This window comes from Vombatus ursinus, unplaced genomic scaffold (genome assembly GCF_900497805.2).
Source record: "Vombatus ursinus unplaced genomic scaffold, bare-nosed wombat genome assembly UNPS02009573.1, whole genome shotgun sequence".
Classification (NCBI taxonomy): domain Eukaryota; kingdom Metazoa; phylum Chordata; class Mammalia; order Diprotodontia; family Vombatidae; genus Vombatus; species Vombatus ursinus.
In genome coordinates, this window is record NW_020949351.1 from 4,789,538 (window position 1) to 4,809,022 (window position 19,485).

Sequence of the window (19,485 nt, forward strand, 5' to 3'; positions counted from 1 at the left end):
AATCAACTACTTGTGGGAGATTTTAGAAAATCAACACCTGGAAGAAATATAAATGAAGCTTATGATTCTATTTTATTGTTTTAAGCAACTGAAGATTATTCATTTTCCACTCATATCACCTATCACTGGTGTTCAGGTGATTTTGATCAAAAGATTTTGAACTTATTATTCTTGGCTCAAGATGCTGAAAAAGTAAAAAAAAAGTTTAAAAGAATTTTGACTTCCTTCCCCTGAAAAGCTCCTTATTATGTTATACTGAGCCACCATTACCAACACTATCACCCTCATCATAAGGAATAAACACATACAAAACCCTTCTCCTAGCTGTGATGGAGGAGATCTTTCTCTGAGTCTAAAACTTCTAGCTAGCCATTATCCAACAATAATTTCTATAATCTCTCTATAATGTATTGGGTTTGATAGTCAGCACTTAGTGTAGATATTATGGATGTGTTTTTTTGCCTAGTGTTTAAATTGCTTTCAAATCAATGGATCGCTTTGAAGTCATTTTGCTTGGAGGCATTATTAATTTTTGTGAGGAAAAGGCAGATCAATAGAGTTCTTGCTCTTCATATGTCTTTAAAAAAAATAAAACATTAGATCAGTGCTTGAATCTAACAAAAAGAGTGGCAATGATAAAAATGTATTAAACAAGAATGGCTTAACCTGATGCATCAGCAACATAATAGGTACAGTTGTAGAGAAAATATTGGCTTTCTAATAATTTGGGATAGAGTGTTCAATAAATGATTATAAATAGACTAAGTGCTAAATTTTATAGCTTTCTTTATCCAGAGAGAAGAAATCACTAATTAGAAATAAAGACATAACTGGGAGAAAAACCAGTTAATATCATTACTTGAAAATCCTAAATGTTTATTAGAGGTAACTATATGCAAGGATTCAATTTAAAATGGAATCCACTTAATTATAGTATATACTTCAAATCCACCGAAGCTGACTTAATAAATGTGAAGTCTTATGTAAAAACTTTTTAAAAATTCCTGGTCCACTAAGTGTAAGAAATTGAGAATGTTCTATTGAATAGAGGTTCACTTATGAATGAAGTAATAAATGATTTTCTTTTTTATTAAAAGGAATAATCTAATATTTGAATAAGGAAAAGCATATTTTACATGTGAAAAGGAAATCCAAGAAGAGATTCATCTAAATTAGCTAATGATATTCCTTATACCCTTTGATCTACCCACATACTTCAAACTTTCTTACCTCACTCTCACACTTCTCTTCCCAAATTCTTAGTTTGCTTTTAAATAGAGAAATTTATGGTATTCAGTTACCACAAACAAATCCCTTTGGGGGCCAGTCTGATAAAAGTGATGTTGGGATATGTTTATGATAATGGATTGAACATTGGACTCGGGCTCCAGACTAATTGGAGCCTGGTTTCCAGTTCATCCTCTGACACTTACCAGCTACATGATCATAGGTACATCACATCACCTGGATTTGGACTCTCCCAACTTGGTTTTAATCTTGGCTCTTCCACTTACTGCCTGACTGACCTATCTGGTCTTCATTTCCCTCATCTGTAAAAAGGAGAGGGTGGAAATGACCTCTAAAGTCCCTTCCAACTCTCATTCAATGACCCTATTATGTAGTGGTCTCTCTGAACCTCTGTTTACTCTTCTTCAAAATTAGAAAAATAGTTATCGTAATACCTCAACAATGTGTGATAATGAGGGTTGATATAATCTCTGGCAGTTGAAAAGTCTATCCAAGGATAGCAGAAGAAATCAAACTGGTTAGGGAGGTACACAGGCTATTAAAACTACAGAAATAGAGTAACAATGAACTTCTTTAAAAGTATTTTGGGAATTAAATGAGTACCACTAAACTCTTATTGCCCTAAGTCTTTTCTTGATTCATTTCACTTGACTTAAGTCATGCCCTATGGTGGCCTGAGAAGATACTATAGTGGAAGACAAAACAGAAAAAGAAAGCTTATGTCCTGATTATCCAAGACTGTACAAGTCTGCACTATCTCCATGGATCACAAGGAACCTAGTTATGTATCTAAATAGCAAAGACTTACATGATAAATGCTTTCTAGCAGCCCAGTTATAAGGGCTGATAAAATGACTACAAGACATTTAACAAAGGAGTGATGGTACTGACAATTTACTCTTCAAAATGGTGCTATTCACTCTTCCTTTTGATGCAGTGTTATTGTGTGAATTCCTTTATTTTCTGTATTAACACACTATTTTTTTTTTCAACAGAGGATCCTTTATCCTTTGTATTCTAAGATAATGCTTCCAGATAATTTAGAAGCTTAATGAACTTTCATGGTTAGGCCGCTTTTCAAAATAGCTTGATCTATACATGGGGACACTGTCAACTTGTTAGAGATTTATATCTTTCCTCTGCTGTCCCTCCTTTGGAAAACCCTTGAACACTAGCCTATTCAGAGTGATAATTTATAATAAGCTATGGTCACATACATCTTTCTCTACATGCTTCAGGGAAGAGAATATATTTTCTTTTCCAGAAAATATCATCCACATCATAACACTGCATATTTATGCCATGAGTTATTGTGACACTGTAATAGTAATAGCAATGTGAATGTATATACATTTCTTGGGTTAAAAAAATGAGATTGAACCTAAAGAGATACATTCAGTACATCTAAGACTTGGACTTAAAACATTTCAAAGGATCTTTGATCTCATAGATAGTCTTTAAATAATATAATTCTCAACTCCTTCATTTCTTTTCATCTTTTTTTTAATCTTGTCTTTGTCTCCCATAAAACCACTGTAGGCCATCCAGTTTGATGGTATTTCTCCAAAATCATAGTAATGATACCACTGGAGCACAGGTACTATCTATCCATTAAACCTTGGTCCTGACATATAATTGACTCAACCTATTTTCCAGTTAAATGTACTGGAATTTAAAATGCTCATGGCCACTGAAAGTGTTGTGCAGTTTCCCAAATTCTGTTTAAGAAAAAATAATAACTTCTACATTCATGTTTTCTATTATTCATGGAAGTGCATAGATTTGGTGAAGTATGGGGTGAATTGCAGGGTAAGTGGACATATGCCCTTAAACAAATTATATCAGGAATAATGATGATCATGATAATTGATGATGATACATAATTAAAAGAGATTACTACAGATCTAATAACATATCAAAATGAATATGTATTTTATTAATCAATTAATCAATAATACTTTAAAAGGAATTTGTTTTATTAATTTATTTATAGAAGTAAATAAAGGAGTTGGTTTTCTAATGCATACCAAAGCAAAAAAAAAAATCATTCCTTGTAACATTTGTTCATCTCCTATTTCAGTATTCATAATAAGAAAGAGGAATGACTACTATGAAAGTAATGCAAAAAATATGAATGAATATCTGTTAAGGTGATGATTTTTATGAATTACTTTATAAAACTCATCATATTAAATCAGTATGGGCTTTAATTATGGGTAACTTCAAACAGAAGGAGCAAGAGAAGGGAAGTCAAAAATAGATTGGAAAACAGAATTCAGAAATAAGAAAAAAAGAGGCCAAAGGCATACACACTATAAAGTATCATTCCTAAAGATGATGAATAATTTATTTAAGAAGAAATTCAGAAGTTCAGGTAAATTACATTGAACAGTAATACAATATGAAATTAAACTGATTGTCTCAACTCATAGAAAATAATTAATTACTGATGTGAGAATAATTTCTAAATTATTTAGTTTTATATAGTCACCAACATAGAATAAAAATGTCCACACCATACTAGAAGAAAGAACACCATGTAACTAAAGATATGATATTTAATTAAAGCTAAATAAACTTGACCTAGTTAAACAAGTTTTTGATTACCTCAAAAGGAAATATATAACTATCCATTGTCTATTAATATTGTCTATTAATAAGAATTCCTAAAGAAGTTTAAATGATGTAAAATAATCATCACAACAAAGAGAACAAAAGAACTTAGGAAATTTCTGAGCCAGAAAAAACTCAATCTCTTAATCAAATAGAGATAAAATATTCATCAAAGGGAATTATTATGTTAGTGTTCAAAATCATTAATAAGATTTTAAGTTATGTAATGGAGAAAATCATTAGCAATATTTCCTCATAAAATAGAACATACAGGAGAAATTTTTAAATAATGTTTTATATGACATTCAACTAAATAAAATCAATCCCAAAACATTTAAGGAAGAAAATCAAAAGGCAAACAACTAGAAATATCTGTGAAGATTTTTGTAAGAAATTCTCTTTCATTATCAATTATAGGGGAATTATCACATCTGAATTTTAACATTATAGATTGCTCTATGAGAGAGTAGAAATTCAATTAAAGAAAACAAAGATAGGAAGAATATATGAACTGAATAACTTATACACAGAGAAAGAGAAGTCTGTATTGGAGGTGATACAGTTTGGAAAGCATTAAGGAAAATTATTGGAAAGCATTATCAAGGAATCTGAAAGAGGGGAAAATATCAAAGCATTGTGGGAAAAAATCTTCAATCTGACTGAAACTCCCCAAAAAATCAGACCAGGAGAGTATTAATAATGACCATCCCATGTATCTATCACCAAAATTATTAAAATAGTCTACATATTGTTGTTAAAAGTATGAGAAAGAAATAAGACTTTTGCAAAGGATATTATTTTAAAAATCTTAACAGCCCCACAATTAACTAAGAGATACAGAAACTATAAGGTCACATTGTTTGTGTTTTGTTGACTAGAAAAACAAGAATTTTATTTGGTAGAGCAATATGTCATCTTAATGAGTCAATAGCATGTCCCCTACACAAAAGAGAATCTCACAGGCTCATGACAATGACTCCAAGTTTTGCTTCAAATTTGTTTTTTATTACATCCTGAATTTCTGACACTAGACTTTCCTGGTCTTCCTCAAAACAACAGAAAATATTTGGTTTTATGGCTCTTTGATTATTTGACATCAAGGCAAGCATGAAACAGAAAGCTATAGCTCATCAAAAACACTGATCATTCTCATAGAGAAAGAACAGTACAAATCCAAGTAGAAGTGATATTTTATGAATGGTGAGGACATCTAGCTTACCATATTGGCAGATGATATTTTTCTGGGAGCATCAAGCCCTAGAATAATGAAAATACTTCTAAATAATATTAAGAGTCAATAAAGAGGTTTCAGTTTAAGTATCTACATCAACTGAATGAAGAATGCCCTTTGTCCAGATTGTGATATGCAGCTGGATGAACCAGTTCTATGGGTTATGCATGTACCAATTCATCTATTTGGCAAGGGAACTATTTGGGACAATAAGTTGAGCCAAGAATTGAATAAGAGGAAGAGAACAGGCTGTATTGTCTTTGTGAAAGTACAGTACTTTTAGTAACCCCCAATTTCTCTTAAAACAATTTCTCCTTGAAAGAAAATCACATCTAACAGCAGTTTTCTTTCTTTCTTTTTTTCTTTTCTCTTCTTTCTTCCTTCCTTTCTTTCTTCTGTCCTTTTCTTCCTTTCTTTTCTTTCTTCTGGGTCTCATCATCTTACTCAAATTGAAAACTTAGGCACTACTCATTGGTTCAATCACATTACTGATCATCATGGAAGCTGTGATCTGATCTTATTCAAACCTAGACTGGCTTGCATCTCTTTAGTCATTCCAGGGGTTCCTCTACTCTTCAGATCTAATCATATTAATGTCAAGGAATGTGGGCATCCTATCAGCACAGCTGACTGAAGCTTAGAGTTTCTGAGCTCTAGAGATGTGTCAGCTTCAGGCCCCTTAGTAAATGGATTATAGATGTACACCACTATGCCCAACCAGTAATATTCTTTCAGTAATAATGCATGACCAGAGTCATGAAATTAAAGGAATTAAGGAATTAAATTTTTCAGTCACCCAAACAGCAAAGGAGAAATGTATGAGGTATGTGAATAGGCTGGAAAACCAAAAATTGCACAAAAGAATTAGCATGTAGTATGCCATCAGGAAAAAAAAATGTATAATTGGAACAAAAAGTGAGTTGGCTCTATGGAAAGAGCAAGGAACTGATGGATAACCCATGGACTCCACTGAAATTCACATACTGATACCCCCATAAAGGATTTAGAACAGAGGTTCTTTCCCTAGGATCCATGGACCCAGTAGGGATTTATGGACAGATTTCAGGGTGGCTGTGATCTTGGATAAGGAAAAATTATATCTTTATTTTCACTAAGCTCTAATTAAAATTTAGTGTTTCTTTTGATTATGAATTTAAAAAAACAAATATTATTCTGAAAAGGGGTCCATTGGCTTCATCAGACTGTCAAAGGAGTACAATTGAAAAATAGCTAAAGAACTCTTGATTTAGTGAATGTATAGAAAAAAATTACACAGGCAAGGAAGGCATGGATGAGTTACAATCTGCATCATTGAAGATTACAGATCTATAAAAATATTTAAAGAACAACTACATACATTTAAAAAGTTTCAGCGTACCTTTGAAAAGCATTTATGTATCTTTTAAAGTATCAAAGAACAATATCTATATAAATTTTAAAAAGTAGTAACCCAGGGGGCAGCTAGGTGGCACAGTGGATAGAGCATTGGCCCTGAAGTCTGGAAGACCTGAGTTCAAATCTGGCCTCAGACCAAACACTTAACATTTACTACTTGTGTTACCCTGGGCAAATCACTTAACTCCAATTGCCTAAAAATAAATAATAATAAAAAGTTCCAATCCATATATGTGTTTATACATGTTTGTTTATATACATACATATATATCACCATAGTGTTTACTCAGTCCACAGGAGGTAAATTTGTTCATGAATTATGGTTCATATTTTGTTGCCACTAAAAGCAGATCACACTAAAATGATTAAGATTAATTCTATATCATCTATTTATTGAATCTATTTACAATTAATTGATTTTATCCTCTTGCTACTTTAGTCATTGATCTCTGTCTCTGAATTAGTTCAGAATTCAACTGACCTGTGACGGGTTAAGTTTAGAAATCCTGTTTTCTTGCTAATCACTGCACTATTTTTATCTCAAGGAATTTAGCTGACCTTAGGGGATGTGGTTTAGCGTGTAGGAGTCTGGGCTAATATCTTTATACCACCAAGCAATCTTTCAAGTCTGTCTGGTTTTCTGGTTTGGGTCATTATGTTACATACAGAAGAAAACAATGAATACATTTTAGTCACACAGAGGAAGCAGGAGGTTGTTAGTCCCTCATTATCAAATTTCAAACCAATCATACTGTTTCCTTTGCTTCAGCTATGTAACCAATCATGTTGTCAATCCCATGATGTCATTTACCTTGTTCTGTTCTTTATTCTGTACTTCCCAAAACTTATAAAAGAGGAGCTATTCTTTTGGTTGGGGTCTTTGACCAGAGGCCCAACCATTGACCCTTTTAATGGTAAATTGCATGTTCTTACTAATAAAACGATACCTTGCACAGAGAAATATGTTTTAGTATACCTTTTCTTAAATTCCACTAGCAATCTTATAATTGCTTTGCTTATAGTCTTTAAACACATGCTCACAGTGTCTTCGGTCCCTTAAAATAAACCTCTAGAGTCCCTGCAATGTGTGGTCAACGAGTTGTACATCTTTGCCTAAGTGATGGCAGTTGAAAAGAGGAAGAAAGTGAAAATATTAGAGATATCCTGAAGTGTGAATCAAGAGGATCTAGAGATTGAATGAGTATAGGGAATGAATAAGAGGAAGCACCAAAGAAGAAAGAAATATCATAAATTGGGATGGTGGTGGTGCTATTAATAGAAACATGAAAGTTGGATAAGTTGAAATAAATAGGTTTGTTCTCAGTTATGTTGAATTTGAGATGAGAAAGGAGTCAGATGATATAAATAATAATATCTAGCATAATATATACACATCTATAAGTATGCATATATACATATACACACAGGTCTTTATAGATTGTAAATTGCTTTGCATATGCTATCTCATATCACCATTTTACAGGTGAGTAAACTGAAGTTAAGAGGGTAAATGACATATGCAGAGTCGCAGCTAAAAAGGATGATAAGATCATAGATTTAGAGCTAGAAGGAATCCTAATCATTATCTAGTTCAACCTCCTAATTTTGGAGATGTAGAAATTAAAATTCATATAAGTCAAATGACTTTCCAAAGCTTACATAGATAGTAGTAGAAGAGCTGGAAATTGAATCTATCTCCTCCAGTTTCACATCCACTCCTACTTCCACAATACCACATTCTATTGCTTATTTTGTTTTAGAGGCATTAGGATAAAGACTTAAAATAGTTCATAAGAAACTTACTTTGAACCACAACTCTTTAAGAAAACTGGAATTGGAGGAGATTATGACTTCTAGGAGCCAAGACGGAGAAGCAAGAAGTAAGTCACTCTCACCCTCCCTTATTCACCTCTGAAAGCCTAGAAAATGTCACCCAGGAAAAAGCCTGGAACAGCTGAGACAGCAGAAAGATGGTGTGCAGTAGTCTTGTAGCTCAGGAAGCTTGAGGGATTAATGGGAAAAACCCTTCTCACTGTGGGTAAGGGGGAACAGTATAAGACAAAAGGTGTCCCAGTAAGCCAGCAGCAAATGCCACCTCAGCAAACCAGGGGAGATCCTGAGTCCCAGGGTGGTGGAGCAGCAAGCACCAACACCAGGACAGCTCCCCCCCCTTATTATTAAATAAGATATTCAGGAGTCCACCTACCAAAACAAACCCAGAAACTATGTGAACACCATTACATAACATTTTTCACACAAATAAATTCAGATCTAAATAATTGGGAAAACATGAGTTGCCTATGTTATCCATGGGTAGGCTAAGCTAATATAATAAAAATGACAATTCTACCTAAATTAAGTTACTCATTCAGTGCCATAGTAACCAAACTACCAAAAAATTATTTTATAGAGCTAGAAAAAACAATTACAAAATTCATCTGGAAGAACAAAAAGTCAAGAATATCAAGGGAATTAATGAAAAGTAATGCAAGGGAAGGTGGCTCAGTCACACCAGATCTAAAACTGTATTATAAAGCAGCAATCATCAAAACTACTTGGTACTGGCTAAGAAACAGAGTGGTGGATCAGTGGAGTAGGTTATTTACACAAGATGCAATAGTCAATGCCTATAGCAATCTACTATTTGATAAATCCAAAGACTCCAACTTCTGGGATAAGAATTCACTATTTGACAAAAATGGCTGGGAAAACTGGAAAACAGAACAGCAGAAACTAGGAATAGACCAACATTTTACACTTTATACCAAGATAAAGTCAAAACAGATACATGATTTATATATAAAGGCTGATATTATAAGCAAACTAGGAAATCAAGGAATAGTTTACCTGTCAGATCTATGCAAAAGGGAAGAATTCGTGACCAAACAAGAGATAGAGAACATTATGAAATGCAAAATGAATGATTCTGTTTACATTAAATTGAAATTTTATTTTACATAAATAAAGCTAATGCATCCTAGATTAGAAGGGAAGCAGAAACTGGGAAACATTTTTTTTTACAACCAGTATCTCTGATAAAGGCCTTATTTCTAAAATGTATGGAGAACTGAGTCAAATTTATAAAAATAGAAGTCATTCCCTAAATGATAAATGGTCAAAGGGTATGAACAGGCAGTTTTCAGATGAAGAAATTAAAGCTATCTATAGTCACATAAAAAAATGCTCTAAATCACTATTGATTAGAGAAATGTAAATCAAAACAACTCTGAGGTACCACACCACACCTATCTGATTGGCTAACATGATAAAACAGGAAAATGATAAATTTTGGAGATGTGGGGAAATTGGAACACTAATACATTGTTGGTAGTGTTGTGAACTGATCCAACCATTCTGGAGAGCAATTTGGAATTATATCAATGGGCTATAAACCTGTGCCTACCCTTTTACCCAGCAACACCATTGCTAGCTCTGTTTCCCAAAGAGATCATAAAAATGGGAAGAGGACCTACATGTACAAAACTATTTATAGCAGCTCTTTTTGTGGTGGCAAAGAATTGGAAATTGAGGGAATGTCCATCAATTGGTGAATGGCTGAACAAGTTGTAGTATATGAATGTAATGGAATACTATTGTGCTATAAGAAATGATGAGCAGGCAGTCTTCAGAAAAACCTGGAAAGACTTGTATGGACTTATGCTGAGTGAAAAGAGCAGAACCAGGAGAACATTGTACAGAGTAACAGCCACATTGTGTGATGACTGACTTTGCAAGACTCAGGCCTTTTCAGCAATGCAAGGATCTAAGATAACTCCAAAAGATTCACAGTGGAATATGCTATCCACATCCAGAGAAAAAACTTTGGAGTCTGAATGCAGATGGACGTGTACTATTTGCTCTTCTTTTCTTTTGCTGTTTTGTTTTGTTTCTTCTTTCTCTTGGTTCCTACCATTAGTTCTAATTTTTCTTTACCTCATGACTAAGGTGAAAATATTTTTACTATGAATGTGTATAAGTAGAGGCTATGTCAGATTGCACATCATCTTGGGGAAGGGGGGGAGAAGAAAGGGGAGAAAATTTAAAACTCAAAATCTTACAGAAGCGAATTGTTGAAAGCTAAAAATAAATTGATTAATTATAAGAAAAAGAATACTGGAATTGGAAAAAAAGAAATATAATACTGTTCCTAAGTAGAAGAAAAGTAACAGCAAAAATAAGCAGCCACAAAAACATACCTCTAAACCTCATCAAAATATCAGTCACTAAAGCAACACATTTATAAATGCATACATTTTCCAGGCACTTTGCTAGTTATAGGTGATATGAAGGCAAAAACAAAATAATCCTGTCTTTAAGGGATTTATATTCTATGAGGTAAAATAATACGTAACTGTATAGGTATATGCAACATAATATGAATTGGACAAGCCCTGTCGTTTCATTCTTCTATCAGTGCAAAACAGCACCAAGTTTACAACTTACAGTTTTAGAGAAATGCCAAGGAAGGTGAGAAGTTAAATGACTTGTCAGTATGCATCAAAGACAGGCTCTGAATCTAAGACATCCTGAGTCCAGTTTCAAGTCCCTATAATGCTATCTGCCACAGAATTTTATATGGGTATATACATACATAAATACATACACACATCTCTTGATAAACACACAAAACAATAAATACAACATCATTTCTGCAGTGGGAGGATATAATATCTGGGGAGATATTAGAAAGGACTAAGGTTGAAGGGAGCACTTTGGCTGAGCTTTGAAGGAAGCTAGAAATTCACAGAGGCAGAGATATAACACAGGAATGAGAAACACCCTTATAAAGGCATGAAAATGGAAGTTGGAATATAGGGAAACATCTGGCAAGACAGTTTAGCTGGAATTTGAAGTGAGTAAAGGAGATTAGTGGCAAATAAACCTGGAAAGGTAGGTTGGATACAGACTGCGAAGGTCTTTATATACGTAATGGCAGTGTGTGTATTTCAAAGGTTTGTAGTCCACAGGTATTTCACATTTTTAAAATATAATCAGACTGTGTGAATTTTTGAATTCATTATGTATAAAAATATGCTTTTAAAAGTAGACATAAATTATGATATTTTAAAATTCATCTGATTAATCATTATTGCACAATATTATTTCAATTTACCAGATTTCATTCTTTTTCAATTGAATATTTTTCTTCAAAAATCAGAAGTATAAACACACACACACACACACACACACACACACACACACCTTACAATTAAAGTGGTGGGTGTGGGTGTGTTTCCACTCCTGACAACCTTATCCTGGATGCAAAGTTGTTAAAGATTTGAATATTTGGAAGGAATTAATTTCCATTAGAAGTATGATAATGAGAGAGCCACAGACATATGGTGGATATAAAATTCAGGCGTCTACTTAGAGAGATACACAGGCATTGCCCAGTATGGTTTAGCAAGACGTCTTGAGGTTGAATGGTACTGCTGAGATTAGTTATCAAGAGCATCCAGAGGAGAGAAATATTTGTAAAGCTTTTGTGCACAGAGCCCTGTAGTTGTGGGTATGGAGAGACAGGGTAGAACAGGCTGTTTGCCAGCTGTCTACTAAGACATACACAGGCAGCCAACAAGATCATGGATGCCTACTGTGTACAAAGTAATGAATGAAGAGAGAAATGAGCAGAACCAAGGAATATTATATACAATAATAGCAATATTGTTTTAAGAACAACTTTGAGCAAATAAGTCATTTTGATTATTATAAATACCCAAATTAACTACAGAGAACATATGAAGGAAGACATAGAAAGACAGCTAAATAGAAGCATATATAAACTTATTTACCATATATGTGTGTGTATACATATATGTGTGTGTACATGTACATGTTTGTGTCTAATGGCATCTATCTCTAGGATTGGAGAGAATGAAAAAAGGAAAAAAAAAGAAATTTACATGGCAACTTTGTCATGTATTTAAAAAGAATAGCAAGTTCTACATAATAGATTTGTAGTTTCATGTGCAAACACTTTTTATTATATTATGTTGCAGAAATGCTTATTTTATTCCATAAATAAAAGTAAAATAAACAAGGACCAAAAAAACCCCATAAAGTAATGAAGGAAGTGTTAGAGTAGAAAACAGGAAAAAGAGGGAAACATACTGGCAGGTGCAAAGCAAATATATTTACTAAAATATTACATTGGAAATAGTATTGATAAGTGCTTCATGACATACAAGTAAATGAATGATAGATAAATGATAGGGCTAATAAAAAATATTCTGGAAGAGATCAGAGTATTTTTGAAGAGGTGATGGATATAGATGTATTTGCAGTGAAGAGTAGGAAGGTCATTTCAGGTAAATCAGACAAATCATGTAAAATCAGGTCAATCATGAGGCACGGATAGTAACAGAAACCCCATTTTACTCTTGTCTCCTACACATATCATAGTGCCTCACACATAGTGAATGTTTAGTAAATATTTATTGAATTGTTGAATTCAAGAGAAAAGAGAGGGGTAGACCAGGTGGAGGCCGAACCCCACAGACTCATGACAATAACTTTCTTTTGCTTTAAATTTGATTGCTACCACTTCCTGAGATTCTGACAATAATCTTTCCTGGCCCTCACCATCTGTCAAAAGAGTTATATGATGACCTCTAAAATCCCTTCTAGCCCTAAATCTATGATCCTATTAATCTGCCTGTTCCTTATCAATATGCTTTCATGTTTCATCTTCCTCCTCCTTACTAAGCAAGTGAGATTCTTTCCTGAGACTCTGAACTTACCCACTTTCATTCTCTCTACTTCTTTTTACACTGCCCTCTGATTTGAAGATCTCATAGATTCCTATAATATCAACTATTCTTTCTTTGGAGGTGGTTCAAAAATCTATATATTCAGTACAAATCTCCTGCATGGATCTTAGGATCAAATTGAACATATCCACCTCAATATCTACAAGACACTCCAAAGGCATCGTGACCAAAACTCAATTTAGAATCATCTTCTCTAAACCTCCCCTCCCTGAACTTCTCTCTTTTTACTATTCTAGTAGTCACCTGACCTCCTCCACCCCTTTATCTATTCTCATATGTTGGAATTGAGCAAAACCTTTGTAGAGTCATCATTCCTATCCCACTAAACCTTAATGATAACTATATTCTTGAATTTGTATCTTTTTATTATAATGTTAGCTCACCTTGCTTTTTACCAATGATTTGTGAAAACATATACACTTATCTGACACCATAAGTTTTATCTTTGGTACCTTTCTTGGTTTTGTCTCCTATGATTTTCTGGGCAACTCTACTATTACTTCTCTTCTCATATTGCGGTTGCTACCCTTTCTAGTATCTACCTAAATAGGCAGGTTTTTTTTTCTTTTTTCTTTTCATTTTGAGCTGTTTTGATTTAATTTACATGAATTTATGTAAGCAAATCCTATCATTCCTTTTTGGGTGAACACTATCCCTGGCCAAAGTCTATCATTCTGATATTTTAAGCTATGATCCAAAAATCCAAAATCTGTTGCTCTTAAGATCTATCTTTTTTAACCAGTTATATACAGCATAGATAACCTGTCACAGTGGATAAAGAATTGGCTTTGAAACAAAGAAGACCTTGCCCCACTTCTGAGACATTCTGGCTACATTATCTTGGGCACATATTTTAAGTACCTCTTTAAAAACATAAATAGCAGAGGAGCCACTGACCTCCCCAGTAAAGAGAGTTTTCTTATCCTAAATTGCTCTGTACCAATGAAATAATAAATCGTGTACTTATCCATAGTCTATTCATATCAAAATTCTACATTTTGCTTCCATAGTTACCACCTTCAACGGGCAGAAATAATATAAAAACCACTCGTACCCCTAAGATCTTCATTCACATACCCAGAAATTAATGATGCCTCATAAGAGTTAGGTTTCTTTAGTTTCTGTCCTCCTCCTACCTTAATTTTCATCTTCACTTTAAATTGTACATGTAAGTAATAACAGTGTTACTCTTATCAAAATAAGAAATTCTGAAATAAAGATCTACAAACATTTGTGTTGTAATACATTGGAAAGGGGCATGTAAATAATATGTTTGGAGTACAATACAATTAAGTCATTTTTGTAGCTTCATTTTCTTGATAGTATATGTAATAAATCTTCTTTAGATTACTAATAGTCATACAATTTTAAATCATCTATAAATATTAATGTTGCTATTAGTATGTCAGTTATGATATTTTTAACCAAGACACTAGTGGACATTTTATTGAAGAATCATACCTACCTTGACATTCCCATTTTAAATGAAACCAGATGACAGGTGTTTTGTAATTAAATTAAGTTGCAATTAAATATAAGGATGTTTCACAGATTTTCCTCAGAGAGATAAATTAAGGAATAGTTTCTAATTTGCAAGGTTATGCAGGCAGCATTACACAGTGTTATGCTGCTAGATTTTGAATTGGAAAGATCTTGGTTTACAACCCACCTCTGATACTTTCTAGTGTTTTTTTACTCCAGGGAAAATAACTTAGCTTCACTGACTTTCAGTTCCCTAAATTGTAAATTGTGAAGATTGGACTAGATCACTTCTAAGGTATCTTCTAGCTGTAGATCTGTGAGTTTTATTTATCCAGAGGTTAAAAAAAATCATTTCATAGAATATTTGGTCAATTCATGTTGTAATGCTTATTATAAGAATTTCCAAAAGGAACAAAATGAAAAATAATTGCAGCTATGTACCAATATCAAAAATATCAATAAACATACACAGATATATGTGTGTATATGTGTATATATGTGTGTGTATGTATGTATATGTATGTATATATATTCACATATATGATAAGGTCAATTGTCCAAATAGAATTAACATGCAGATTAATATTCAGTCATTTTAATGCAGTGGGCATGAGTTAATGATTCTTAAGTAAGAAACAAGAGATTAAAAAAGGGCTTACACACTACACAGAAGCCTCATGAAACCAAAACAGTGAAAGGGGGGAAAGTGTTTACATATGGCTTGCCCAAAGATACAACTAAACAAAATCAAAACAAAACAAGGGCACTTAAAAATGAAACTGAAAGAGAAGAAACAGAAAAAATAGAAAGTGTCTTAAAAATATTTTAAACAATATCTTTTCTCTGTTGGTGACAGTGAAACTACTGTATTTGGACTCTAACCCCAAATTAGTGATGTGCTACAAATATGAAATAGAAATTGCACTAAAGACAGCAAAGTATCTGGCCTAGATCAAGTACACACAGAGGAGGTCAGTGTTGAAGGCAACACAATTTTGAAGGGGTTAAGAGATCCATTCTCAAGGTAGCTGAAAGAGTAAAGGATCCCAAAGGCTTAGAAAAAATGCAAACCTTACAGCTATCCCCCCAAAAGTGAATAAGAGAATAACAACTAATCATCTATATGTTTAGTTTCCTATATTTACAAAATTGTGACAAGAATCTTCATGACTCAATGACTTTTGTTGTTTTTAATGTTTAAACATAAACATTAATTGGAATTGGCTAAATTTTAGTAACTATATATAAATTAATTCATTTCAATGCATAAACTATTATAAACAATTTCTCACCTCCTTTTTTCTGTCACAAAGTATTTGTTCATTCAGTCTCATTCATTTTTCACATCAGCATAGTATATATTCCATTGAAGTTCAACTTCTTTTTACCTTATATACATATACATAATGTTTCTGTATTTCTTCATGTACCTCATTCCTTTTGGTCTTTGTTTCATTATAGTGTTTTATTACATTAATGTACTATATGTATTTGTCAATTACTCCATTTTTGTATATTTATTAGTTTTCAGTTTTTGTGTGTACTAGGGTTTGAAAGGAGAATGATTTCATATAATTTGCTTAGAAATCTTTTGTCAGAAACATTTTTAAAATTCACAGACAGATAGATAGATAGATAGATAGGCTTTTATCTGTGAAATTTTCCATAAATATATTCCTATGCTATTTTTCCTTTCCTTTCAATTATATTATTTTTTATTTTACAGATTATACACATATGTGTATATATGTTAAATAATTACTTAATATATTACATGTAATTGATAATCTTGATATACATTGAATTTAAAAAGTCAACTCCTTTTCACAATTTGAATTCATATTTCATTTCTTTATTCTATCTCTTTCCATCTTCTTAATGGTTTTCCATGTTTAATGTTTCATCCAACTGAAATTTGCTGGAGTACATGGTATAAAATATGTTTAAATCCTTTTACTGCCAGCTTACCAACCAATTTTTATATATATATGTGTATACATATATATATATGTATATATATATATACATATATGTGTGTGTGTTATAAATATTTCCCAGGTTTTGTTTTTAATTGGTTTATCAAACAATAATCCTTTAAATACATTTGGTTGTAGGACTGATGTAACTATTCTCTTCCATTAAATTATATATCTCTTTTTCCTAAGGCTAGGTTCTTTTGTTGAGAAATTTTTTATAAGATATTTAGAGTATAAGAGTAAAAGACCATTATCAATGACTTTTAAACAACCACGTTTCCTTAAATAATATTCTATAGCTGGCCATATCTTCACAGTCACACAATAAACCAAACTGTGTACAAGTACAAAATTATTCTGTGTTTATTCTTTGTTGACTACTTAGCCAAAAAAAAAAGATCTTGGTTCAACATAGTGAAACATCACCTTAAAGATTATTTTCCAATGTGGTGTTTTCTGTGGAATCCAAGATTCCTTGAAAGATGTATGAAAGATGTAATAGCAGAGATGGCTTACTTCAAAGACCTTCTTATCATTGATAACAAGTGAGACAAATAACAAGAAGAGACATGTTTACTAAGTTTCCTGGGCATTGTTATGAAGGAGATCAAGTATAAAGTTCAAGAGGAAAAAGGATTCTAAAGATAGCAACCTCCTCTGTATGTTCCTGTTGGCACAGGATATTTTGCAATTGTATCAAGCCAAGGACCATTTCAAAATCACATAAGTGAGATTCTGAGATAAGTACTCAAATGAGTTCAGATTTATCTTCCACAGAGGGGGAAAATAGGGATTAAGAATGTCTATTATCAATCAACACAATCTAGTTGAAACAATAACTTTAGCAAATTTACAGGATACAAAGTAAACTCACATAAATCATAGTATTTCTGTAAAATACTAACAAAACACAGCAGAAAGCTAGAAACAGAAATTCCATTTAAAATAACTGCAGACCATATAAAATATTTGGGAGTCTACCTGTCAAGTGACTATATGAAGGGAATCAATGTAAAAAAATGTGAAAGAAGGCAGGTTAGCAATACCAGATCTTAAACTATATCATAAAGCAGTAATCATCAAAACAATCTGATATTATCTAAGAAATAGAGTAGTACATGAGTGGAATAGGTTATGTACATCATTCATAATAGCAAATCACCTTAGTAATCTAGTATTTGATAAACTCAAAGATCTAAACTTTGGGGATAAAAACTCACCACCTGACAAAAATTGCTGGGACAAATTAAAAGCAGTTTGGAAGAAACTAGGCATAGACCAATATCTCACATTGTAAAACAATATAAGGTCAAAACACATACATAATTTAGACAAAAATGATTATATCATAAATAAATTAGGGGAACATAGGAAAAATGTAACTTTCAGATCTATGGATAAAAGAAAAGTTTGTGACCAAATAAAATATAGAGCAGATCAGAGAAAGTAAAATGGATAATTTTGATTATATGAAATTAAAAAGGTTTTGCACTAAGTAAACTAATACAGCCAAAATTAAAAGGAAATTAAGAAACTGGGGAAGAAATTTTATAATAAGTTTTCTTCTTCTGATAAAGGCCTCATTTTTCAAGTATATAAGGAACTGAGCCAAGTTTATAAAAATAAGAGTCATTCCCCAGTTGACAAATGGTCAAAGGATTAGAACAGTTTTCAGAGAAAGAGATCAAGGCTATCTATAATAATATGGGGGGAAATGCTCTAAATTACTATTGATTAGAGAAATACGAATTAAACAACTCAGAGATATTACCTCACATTTATCAGACTGGCTAACATGACAGAAAAGAAAAATAAAAATGCTGAAGGGGATGTGTTATAATAGGCACACAAATGCATTGTTGGTGGAGTTGTGAACTGGTCTAACCATTCTGGAGAACAAGTTGGAACTATGCCCAAAGGGGTATAAAAATGTGCATACCCTTTGACCCAGCAATGCCAACACTAAGCCTGTATCCAAGAGATTAAAATAAAGTGGGGAGGGGAAAGAACAAAACCTATTTGTACAAAAATATTTATAGCATTTCTTTTTTTTTTTGATGGTGAAGAATTGAAAAATAATGAGATGCCCATTAATTAGAGAATGGCTGAATAAGTTGTGGTATATGATTGTGATGGAATACTGTTATTCTATAAGAAATAAGGAGCAGAAGTGTTTCAGAAAAACCTGGAAAGTCTTATACAAACTTAGGCAAAGTAAAATGAGCAGAACCAGGAGAACATGAAACACAGTAACATCAATATTGCAGGGGTGATCAACTTTGAAAATCTTAGCTACTCTGATTAAGGCAATATTTGCAAGGCAATTCCAAAGGACCCACCTTCACAATACACCTCTATAGCAAGAACTGATGAGCTGAACACTGATTGAAACATACTTTTTAAAACTTTCTTTACTTTTATTTTGTGTGTAGCTATGTGTTTTCTTTTACAATATAGCTAATATGGAAATATGTTTGTGTGACTTCACATTATAATTGATATCACATTGCTTACCATTTGATAAGTGGTAGATGGGCAAGAGAGAGAGGATTTGAAACTCAAAATTTCAAAAAAATGAATCTTAAAATTTTAAAATGTAATTGGGAAATATTTAATGAAATTATATATGTGTATGTATACATACATATATACATATACATACATATAGATATAAATATAGATAGAAAGATAGAGAGATAGATATAGATAGACAGACAGATAGATAGATAGATAGATAGATAGATAGATAGATAGATAGATAGATAGATAG